The sequence below is a fragment of the Pteronotus mesoamericanus genome, unplaced genomic scaffold (assembly GCF_021234165.1).
Source record: "Pteronotus mesoamericanus isolate MK-2021 breed Mesoamerican mustached bat unplaced genomic scaffold, CSHL_Meso_final contig_74, whole genome shotgun sequence".
NCBI lineage: Eukaryota > Metazoa > Chordata > Mammalia > Chiroptera > Mormoopidae > Pteronotus > Pteronotus mesoamericanus.
This window is the reverse complement of record NW_026555247.1, coordinates 43,479,488-43,488,522: the sequence shown is the minus strand read 5'-3', so window position 1 is coordinate 43,488,522 and position 9,035 is coordinate 43,479,488. Positions and strand designations below refer to the sequence as shown.

The 9,035-nt window shown below is 69.8% G+C and overlaps 1 protein-coding gene across 1 annotated transcript in view; it reads left to right on the top strand.

The window, feature by feature from the left end:
• Nucleotides 1-7,363: 7,363 nt before the first annotated feature.
• MBP (myelin basic protein) overlaps nt 7,364-9,035 on the top strand; it is a 66,634-nt gene continuing 64,962 nt past the window's right edge. Inside the window, exon 1 of the mRNA XM_054583793.1 lies at nt 7,364-7,454. The gene's annotated coding sequence lies outside the window, so the exon portion shown is untranslated. The remainder of the gene's footprint in view (nt 7,455-9,035) is intronic.

The window sequence follows — 9,035 nt, the reverse complement described above, 5'->3', positions numbered from 1 at the left end:
GTGCAGCCGGCCGGGTGACAGCCGCCGAGCTGGGGGACGCGGTAAGCCCTCCGGTGCCCGGCCGCCCTCTGCTCACGCCGCCGCGGCCCCGCCGCCGACTGCGGTGCAAGCCTTTGCTCCGATGCTCACGCGCGCAAGGCTCGCGCCCACGTCCCCTTCCGGGCCTTCCCGCCCGTGGCGCGGGCCTGTTTTCGGCAGGCTCTCCAGGGGCGAGATAGGGACACGCTGCGAAGCCCGTCACGGCGTCCTCGGTAGTTCAGTCGCCCGGGCCTCCTCGACCCCGGCTCCTCTCTGAACCGTCAGCACCGGACGTCCCAGAAACGGTCCTGCAGTGCTCACTGTTGATTTTATGTTTACAAACATGCGGTCAGGTTTCCTTTGGATAAAGTCGGGAGGCTGGCCCCCGCCCTCACGCCCCGCCGGCCTCGCCGACAACCGGGCCACCGGGCGCGCGTCTCCCGCGCGGCCGCGCCTCCGTCCCCATGCGGCGGGGCCAGGGAGGACCTGAAACCCATTCCTGCAGCAGGAAGCTGCTGAGGGCTCCCACTGCGTTTGACCATGGACCAAAGCTTCCAAACAACGGCGCTGGAACGCCAGCACGCGCCCCGTCAGCCGGCGCCCCCGCCCCCCGCTCCCAACCGCGCTCTGCCCTGGCGTCCGCTGACCTCGGCTGGCCTCCCCGGTGTGAAAATATCCATTGCACAGGGGAATAAAGAGAATTTTTCATAAAAACAGTGACAGTGGCGTCTGCCAGGGCAGGACACACGTCACCGCGCCTCGCGGGTGGGTTCCCACCACGGGCCAGAGAGGGTTAAACAGCGTGTGGAGTGGCCTTTGAGGCTTGGCTTTTATCTGTATTCCCATCACCAGCAGCAGGGAACTGATTGTGGCCTGGCCGTGTCGGCCGTTGGGGGCAGAATAACCTGGCGTCCTAAGGAACTCAAGGCTCGCGTCAGCACCAAAGTCCCCTCCTGCTCCCGGGCGGGCGCCGGGCGCCCGGCCTGCGAGGCCTTCCCGGCGCCTCCTCCGTCCGCTCTGCGAGCCCCGTCGGTCAGGAGCGCCCCGATGTCCCCCCCAAAGGCAGGTCTTGCCGTCACGGTCAGAGGGCCCGCGGCGGAGGAAACACGCACCCCAGTGTGTGAGTCTCCTCCAGCCACGTAAGCTGAACGTGAAGCTGTACCACGGCTCTCAAAGTCGGAAGGAACGGGCGATTGTCTCATTCCAGCCAGCGCCGGGAGGGAACGCACGATAGCCCAGAAAGTCTGTGCGCCTTCCCACGTTCTCTTGTGCAGCAGGGCGCAGGCCGCTGGTGGGGGCGGGGGGCGGCTCATGCCCACGAGGCGAGGCGGCAGCCTGTTGCCGACCAGGGGCCGCGGTGACGGTGTCTCGCCGTCATGCCTGGTACCTCCAGCGAGTTGGCTTAAGGAGGCCATCACCCTTGACCGAGTGGGGGACCCTGCAGTCATGGGCAGCCTTCTGAGCAAAACCTGTGGAAAACCGAGGTGTATTGGGGAAGGGATTCAGCCCCAGATTGTAGCGTGAGGTCCAGGCTGAGTGTCCAATCTGCCGCCCACCCGCAAAATAAATGTGTTTACGGAGGACAGGCAGACCAGCAGGTAGATCGGGAGCTCCATCCCCGACGGGCTCTGCCCCCGCGGAGGGCGGGACGACCCACGCCCCCTGCTGCACCAGCGACGGACTCTCGGGAGGGTTTGGCGGGGGAGCAGCGTCCTGGGAGCCGGCCCTCTGCAGCGCTGAGGCGGCCTTTTCAAGCCGCCATCCCAGCGCCCCACACCCGCTGCCCGAGTGACTCAGGCAGAAGTGAAACAGCCTCCGAAGGCCCCAGCGTTGTCCCAGGATCGCTCTAGAGGCCTGGCTCACGGGCAACGCCGCCGCGTGCTGTGCCCGGGGAGGCCAGCGCCGCGCAGACGGAACGCGCCCGCCGCACACAGCCCTCGGACGCTGGCCCAGGACACGCCTCGCATTCAATCCATTCAACTGCGCCTTCCTCCCAACTCGATCGCCACGCACTCACCTCGTTTCCCGCCTCCGGCCATCGCAGTTCAAGTCGGCCGCCCCGGCGGGAGCCCCGGCCCTTGGCCAGGGGCAGCCAGGAGCACAGGCAGCGGCTCCTCTGTGTGAGATTTCTCCTGGGAGACAAACCCGCAGCCCAAGGCTGATCCCTCGCTGTTTACGGGGCAGCGACTCCATTTACCAGCCACCCGAACACCAGGGGCCTCCTCGCTCCGCCCCCGGGCCGGCGCCGGATCCTGCAGCATGAGCAGCGGCAGGCCTGGACGGTGTGGCACCTTCTGCTAACCCGGGACACGCGCCATGTTCCTGGCACTCAGCAGCCCACGGTGGCATTGCTGGCGCCAAAGACCCCGCCACCGACCCCATCCCAGCTGCCAGGCCCTGAGGCCCACTGGTAGGATGGCGTTTATAGATATACACGTGCACAGGACGGCGCATGGAGTGAGAGAGAGAGGAGAGAGAGACGGAGATGCATCAGAAAATCTCTGGAAGGGCAGGGCTGAGAGAACTCAGTTCCCACAAGAAACGCTCATACGTAGCTGTGAATGGCCTCGTCCAATTGCCCTTGGGTTGTGTGACCTTGGAGCCAGCCTGCGAAGGAAAAGGGAAGAGGGAAAGGGAAGAATAGCTCATCCCCCTATCACTGCCGACGCCCCTGCTGGGATGCGGCGGAGGCCCCTCTGCTCGGAGGACTCGGCCCCGCGAGGCCCGGGCCCGGCGGCCAGCCCCCAGCTCCGTGGACACGGCGCGCTTCCTGCCTTTGGGAGCCACGGCACGGCGGCCGGGCGCGTGCACACGGCACACAGCTTGGCCAGGAGACTGAGGCTTTTCACACCTCCCCCCGGGCTCGCTGGGCCGTAAGAGGTCATAGTCGCCTTGTCACTCGTGTCTGACCCGAACAAGGCGTGGCTCGCGAGGCTGCCACCTGACCGTAATGTGCCAGGCCGGTGGCGATAGCACACGTGCCCTTCGCACCAGTGGTAACTGTTTCCTTTTACATGGAAAAAATGTGCAGGCACAGAGCAAACACCCCTCCGTCTCTCACGCGCCTCAGCATCGTGCACATGGTGTCTCATTTAATTCTCAGGACCCCCCCGAGGGACGAGGAGAGAAATGTTATCATCACCATTTCACAAGTGGCCAAACTGGGGCTCGGAGACTCACTCACACAGCCAGCCAGGCTCAGGGCAAAGGTCAGAGCCGGCCGTCTGGCTCCCTGTCCATGCGTTTCCCAACGTGAACCTGCACGTGTCCGGGATAGGACCCGAGTGTCCGCCTGCAACGGCACACTCCCCCCCCGGGACGCCGCCCCCGCCCCTGGTGGCCTTGGGGCTCCCGCCTGCCATGAGCGGAGTGGCTGGACCCCCCCCCCCCGGCGGTGGCCCTGGTTCCAGACGGCCGCACAGCCCCGGCCGCCCCGGCCGCCCCGCCCGGCGGCCCAGCCTGACTCCCCCGGGCAGCCCTTGCTGCCAACCCCGCCGAGAAGGAGCAGGGGGCACCGTGGAGGGAGGGAAGGCGACCCCTCCCATCGCCGGAGCTGCACCTGAAGGCGCCCCGTCTGGGCCCCCTTCACCCTCTGTCGCTGTTCACGCTGGGTCCCCTCGACTTGCGCCCAGCAAACAATGGGGTCCAGGGGCGGGGTGTTCTTACGACCGACCTTACACATGGAACCGGCCGAGGGGCCGAGGGGCCGTGACACCTGAAAGGGTCACCCAGGGCTTCAGCCTGTGGCCGTGCAGTGGCGCCCGGGTGGCGTGACCGCAGGACAGGGGGCGTGGGGGAACTCGGGGGGTCAGGCGTCGCAGGAAAGACACGCGCGTCCTCCGCAGGCGGCCGCCTCTGAGGGCAGCGGCGGGAGGACCCAGGGCTCGGGGAGGAGAAGGCCTTCCGCCCGAAGGCGCGCCATCCAGGTTGGGGACGCTCTGGCTCCCCGCGCGCATGGGTCCTGTCAGACGTGAGGGCTCAGGACCCCAGGGGGCGGTAACGGTGTGCGGATCTGGAGCGGCGTGGACGGCCTTTGTTGACGCAGACCTGACCCGCACCACGGCCTGCGCTCACCCACGGGGACCCTCACAGCGGCCCGTCTCCCCCGGCAACGCAGACGCACCGTCTGTTCCCCGACCAGTCGAGCCTCTGCAGGGGTCGCTCTGGCGGCCGCCGGACGGTGCCCGAGGCTCCAGCCCAGACGCGCAGGCACGGACGCAGCCCGGTTCCCTCTGCTCCCAGCAACGAGCAGCAGGTGCTTTGAGAGGTGACGCAGGTCAAAGCCGGGAAGACGCCACGTCAGCGGAAACTGCCGCGGCCACCTCTCCTGCGCAGGGCAGCCAGGAGCTCAAACACAGGGTCGTTTCCTCACAGCCGCGGAGGCGGGGCCCACAAAACCCTCCAGGACAGCAGCCGCGTTCCCCGGAGGCCGAGGGCCTTGCAAAGTGTCCCGAGCCCTGGACCCTGTCTCCGGAACGGGTGGCAGTGCAGCCCCAGGACGACGAAGCACCCGGGCCAAGGGGAGGCCCGGGACTAGGCGGCTGGACAGGTAGGCCGGAGGGCCCCGGTCCTGGGGTTCACGAGTGCTTCTCCCCGGTCGCCGGGCAGCAGAGCCAGGCCACGCGCTAGGGACGGGGGGCTCTGACACCCAGGTGCCCCCAGCACCGGGGACCCACACGGGCGCCCGTTTCTCTGTTCTTGGACCCCGCGCCCAAGCGGCAGAGGCTTTGGCCCCACACGACTGGGGTGCCCCCGGTGCCATGAGCACCAAAGAAGGCAAAGGGGGGCGGCGTTAGGCAGCTGCAGGCCCTGCGGAGCACCCCCACAACTGGGCGTGGGGGCGGGGCCCTCCGCAGAGCGTGCGCGGTGCAGGCGCCTCGGTCACCAGGACCAGCAGCTCTGGGGCCGAACGGTGGGAGACGGGCTCCCTCAGCCGGGGTTGCTCAGGCGGACGCCCTCCCTGCCCCGCCCCAGGGCCACGGTTCCCGCGTGCGGCACCCAAGCGCTACCCACCCCGCAGCCGGTGGCCGGGGACCCCGTCGCTCCGTCTCCCTGCCTGCCTGCGGCTCACCCCGCGGTCTCGGTGCCGCCAGCCATCCGCCGCCAGCGCGGCGCTTCCCTTTCTCTGCGGCCCCTCCCGGTCGGTCGTCCCCACGACCCTGTGCCCGTGGCGGGGTGGGCCCTGCCTCCCGCCCCGCTGCCAGCCTGCCGGCCACCGAATCCCGGCCCCAGCCCTTGGGACCAGCAGGGTGGACACTCAGCCAGGGCTGCTGTGCCAGGGCGCCACCCCCGGGGGCTCCCAACGCAGCAGGGAGCCCCTGGGAAGGACACCGACCTGAGCTCGGCCCCCACAGCCCTGTGGGGTTCGGGGACGGCACGGACCGGCGTCGGCAGGAGCGGCACGCGCGACCGCCGTGGTCGCCATCCCCTCCCGCGTGCTCTCTGCGCTCGGTCTCCCCCGTTATTCCAACCTGCAGAGCTAGGGACCCCCACCCCCAAGCTGCCGGGGCTCAGACCCACGCGCTGCAGGCCGCCTCGCGGCTCAGGCAAGGACAGCCGGCTCGGGGACGGCCTGACCCTGCGTGTCCCTCACCTCCTCTCTGTCTCTCCTGCCGCGGCACTGCGCCCCGGAAGCCCCGCAGTCCTCGGCACCCCACGCCCCTGAGCTTGCTCGGCAGCCCCCGCCTGCCCTGCCCCACCCGGCTGTGCACCCCAAGGATCGCATCGGGGGCCCTCGGGTCTCCTCCGGCCTCACGCAGGCTCCCCGCCTGCCCTCTGGGGTTCTGGGGCGCCCGCGCAGGCACACTGGGCGCCGGCCTGGCCGTGCAGCCGGGGCCTGCGAACAGGCGCTCCCACCGGGGGGCGGGGGCACCGGGGGGGCCAGCGCCGGCAGCAGCGGCAACCAGGGCGGCCTCCGAGGCCGGGGCCGGAGCCGCTGGGGCTAAGGCAGAGCAGGGGCCTCGGGTGTCTGGGGAGGGAGGGGACAGGTCTGAGCCCAGGTCCCTGGCACGGGACACCCACCGCTTCCCTCTCGCCCATGCCCACAGCCTGGAGCAAGAAACCCGAAGCCACGTGGCATCGCACACTCTCTCCCGCGTCTCCGGGTGTGCGTGCGGGCCCTCCCGCGCCTGGCGGCCAGCGCCTTCCGGCTCACGGCCCCGCCCCTCCAGCCCCTGCCTCTGTCCTCTCCTGGCTTCGCCTCTGCCCGTGGCCCCCTCTCCGCGGGAGGGAGCCCCGCGCGTGGGTGAGGGCCCACCCTGGCGCCCGCTCCTCTCGCCCGTCTTTCCTGAGAGGGGATGGAATTGAATGTTTACATCGTTGGGACTCACTGCTCTTAGACTCGCCCGCGTTGCGCGTGGCTGATGGATCCCGACTCGGAGGGTGCCTGGCGAGCACACAGGAAGTGGCCTTCGCCGTCCCCATACGCCTGGCCTGGGGGACAGGCTCACAGGTCTTGCCCAGCACCAGGCCACCCCGCACCCGACGGACGCCCAGCAGACACTCCTGGGTAGTGTCAGGTCGGGTCCCTTGACCTGGCCCCTAAGTCAGCAGGTGCCCTAGTGTCTCAGTGGGGGGTCTCACCCACCACCTCCCACTTTTTACCCCCAGGAGGAGGAGGCTGAGACCCAGGGAAAGGTCTCTGACTCCTCGAAGTCTGTGTGCCCATCCAAACCGCGGGCTTCCTTCGGACCACAAGGACGAGGGGCTCCACGCCACCGGCTGCCCTGGGGCGGCGTCCCTGCTCTGGGAACTTCCTGATCTGCCTCCTGGAGCGTCACCCCCGCCCCAGAGGCGGCCCCAGCTCTCCAGCCCAGCACCTGTGCCCTGTCGGTGGTCTGGGGTCCCCGCAGAGCTGATCTCCACGTGGTCCCAAGGGCCAGCCCCTGCAACCCCAGAGCCTGAGCCCAGAGGACTCGGCACTGAACCTGCCGGGCGGTGGATTCGGGCCAGCCGCCTGCGCCCAGGTTCCTGGTCGCTTTGAGGGGAGGTGCCGGGTGAGGACAGGCATCTCGGGCACTTTCCGAGGCTGAGGAGTCGCAGGTCAGCACGGCTGCCCTCCGGCCCCGCCCTCCCGGCCGAACTGCGCGGGGTCCCCGCGTGTCCCGGGCTGCACGTGGCGAGGCCGCTCCGAGGCCGTTCACTGGGTCCTCCCGGCCCCCGCTACACCGGCGGGGCGGCGGGTGGGGCTCGGCGGTGTTTACCTGGAGCAGGAAGCCCGGAGGGGGCGGGGACGGGCGGGGTGTGCGCGGGCCTCGGAGCCGCGCCGTCAGTCACCGCTGCGCGCCAGTGAGGACGAGCCTCCCGCCCGGCGATCCGCGTCCCCGACCCGGAAGGCGGCGCCAAGGCCCCGGGGACCCCGCGCGTGGGGCCCGGGCGGCGGGGAGGCTGCCTGGACCCCGCGCAGCCCCCGGCCTGGGAGCGGCGAGCGCAGCACGGTGGGTGACTCTCCTGGGGTGGCGGCGCTTTGTCTCCGTGCGCGGGGAGCGGGGGCCCGGAGCGGGCGCGCGGCTGCCTTCGCAACGGACTCGGCTCCCTCCCGGACTGGGTGCGGGGAACTGGGCGCAGCCCCGCAGGTGGCGGGGCAGGTGGGGGCAGGTGGCGGCCCCCCGGCCTCTGGCGCTCGATGGCGCGGGTGTAGACGCGCGTCTGGAATCGGCAGGTCCCCGGCCGGGCTCGGGCGGGGGTCGCTCGGGCGGGGGTCGCCCGGGCGCGCTTGACCCGGGGGTGGTGGTGGGGCGGAGTGCGCGGTGGTAGGTGACCAGGGCCGAAGTGGCCGCTCTGGGCTTGCAGAGACAACCCTGGCGACGAGCCGGCAGGACGGCTGGGGGTTCCTAGGAGCCTAAAGGACGCCCTAAGTCTTCACCTGGAGTGGAGCAGACCATCCTCTTCCCCGCACGGCGGGGAAGCCCGGCTTCCCTTTGGGCTGGTTCCGAGGCTGCGACAGCTAGGGACTGGGCTTCCGCCTTTGCTGGGCCGGTGGGGCTCGGCTGCGCTGCCACCTGCGCCCACGTGCGCCCGAGTGCGCCCACCTGCCTGCCTGCGCGCCGGGGCTGGCGCGGCCCCTCCTGGGCGGGAAGGCCCCCTGGACCGCCCGGCCTGGAGGGGCGGCGGAAAAGTGCGGCGAGCCTGCAGCCGGTCGCGGAGCCCAGGAGGCTCCAGGTCTGGGGGATGCAGGGGCGGGCAGCGCCCGGTGTCCGGTAGGGTCTCCTCCTTTTGCCCCGCGTGGGAAGGCGCGGAGGGGGGCGTTGTTAATAGGTGAGGTTTCTTTGGGGAGCTCGGCGGGCCGCCGGCAGGAAATGGGCGCGCGTCTGTTCCTGGTTCTCTGCTCGCAGTTGCGAGGCTGTGCGAGCCGACACCATGTGACCCCTCATCTCTGCGTGCGGAAGTCGCTGGCACAGCTGGGCGCGTGGGGGTGTCAGCGTGGGGGCCTGAGACACCCACGGAGGCTGCAAAGAGTGTTTCAGGGGAAGCGGACTGGGGCGGGGGGGGGGGGGGGCGGGGGGGCGGGGGGTGCTGACTTAAGGCCTGTGGTTTGGCAGAAGATTAGAGCTGCCAAGGCCCGGGAGGCATTTTGCAGATGTGTGGCCCCCACTGGGCTCAGCCCCACACCCCGCCCCGTGGGCCGCCTTTGAGTGGGTGGCCCCCGTGTGCAGAGCGGAGAGTGCTGGGCAGAGGCAGCCCTTCCCCAAGCGTGGGCCGCCCGCGCCAGGAGGAGGCCCCCCCGAGAGCTCCGGTCTCCACCCGCCCCGGGAAGCTGCCCATCACTAGCCCTGCCAGGCGGGTAAACAGACTCTCGGAGCGGGAGCTGCCCTGAGACGTTCTTGTGAAATGGCGACGCCCAGGCACCCCAAGGACTGAGCTGGTCTGAAATGACTTTTTTTTAACTCCAGGTTAGACAAAAGCCGTTCTGTTCCGATACACTTTGAAAGTCTTTCTCAAGTATCACCTTTCTGCCCAAAGATTAGAAAGTGTAAGGAAAGGTCCTGGTGCTGTGACCTGCGAGGAAGTGCCCCTCC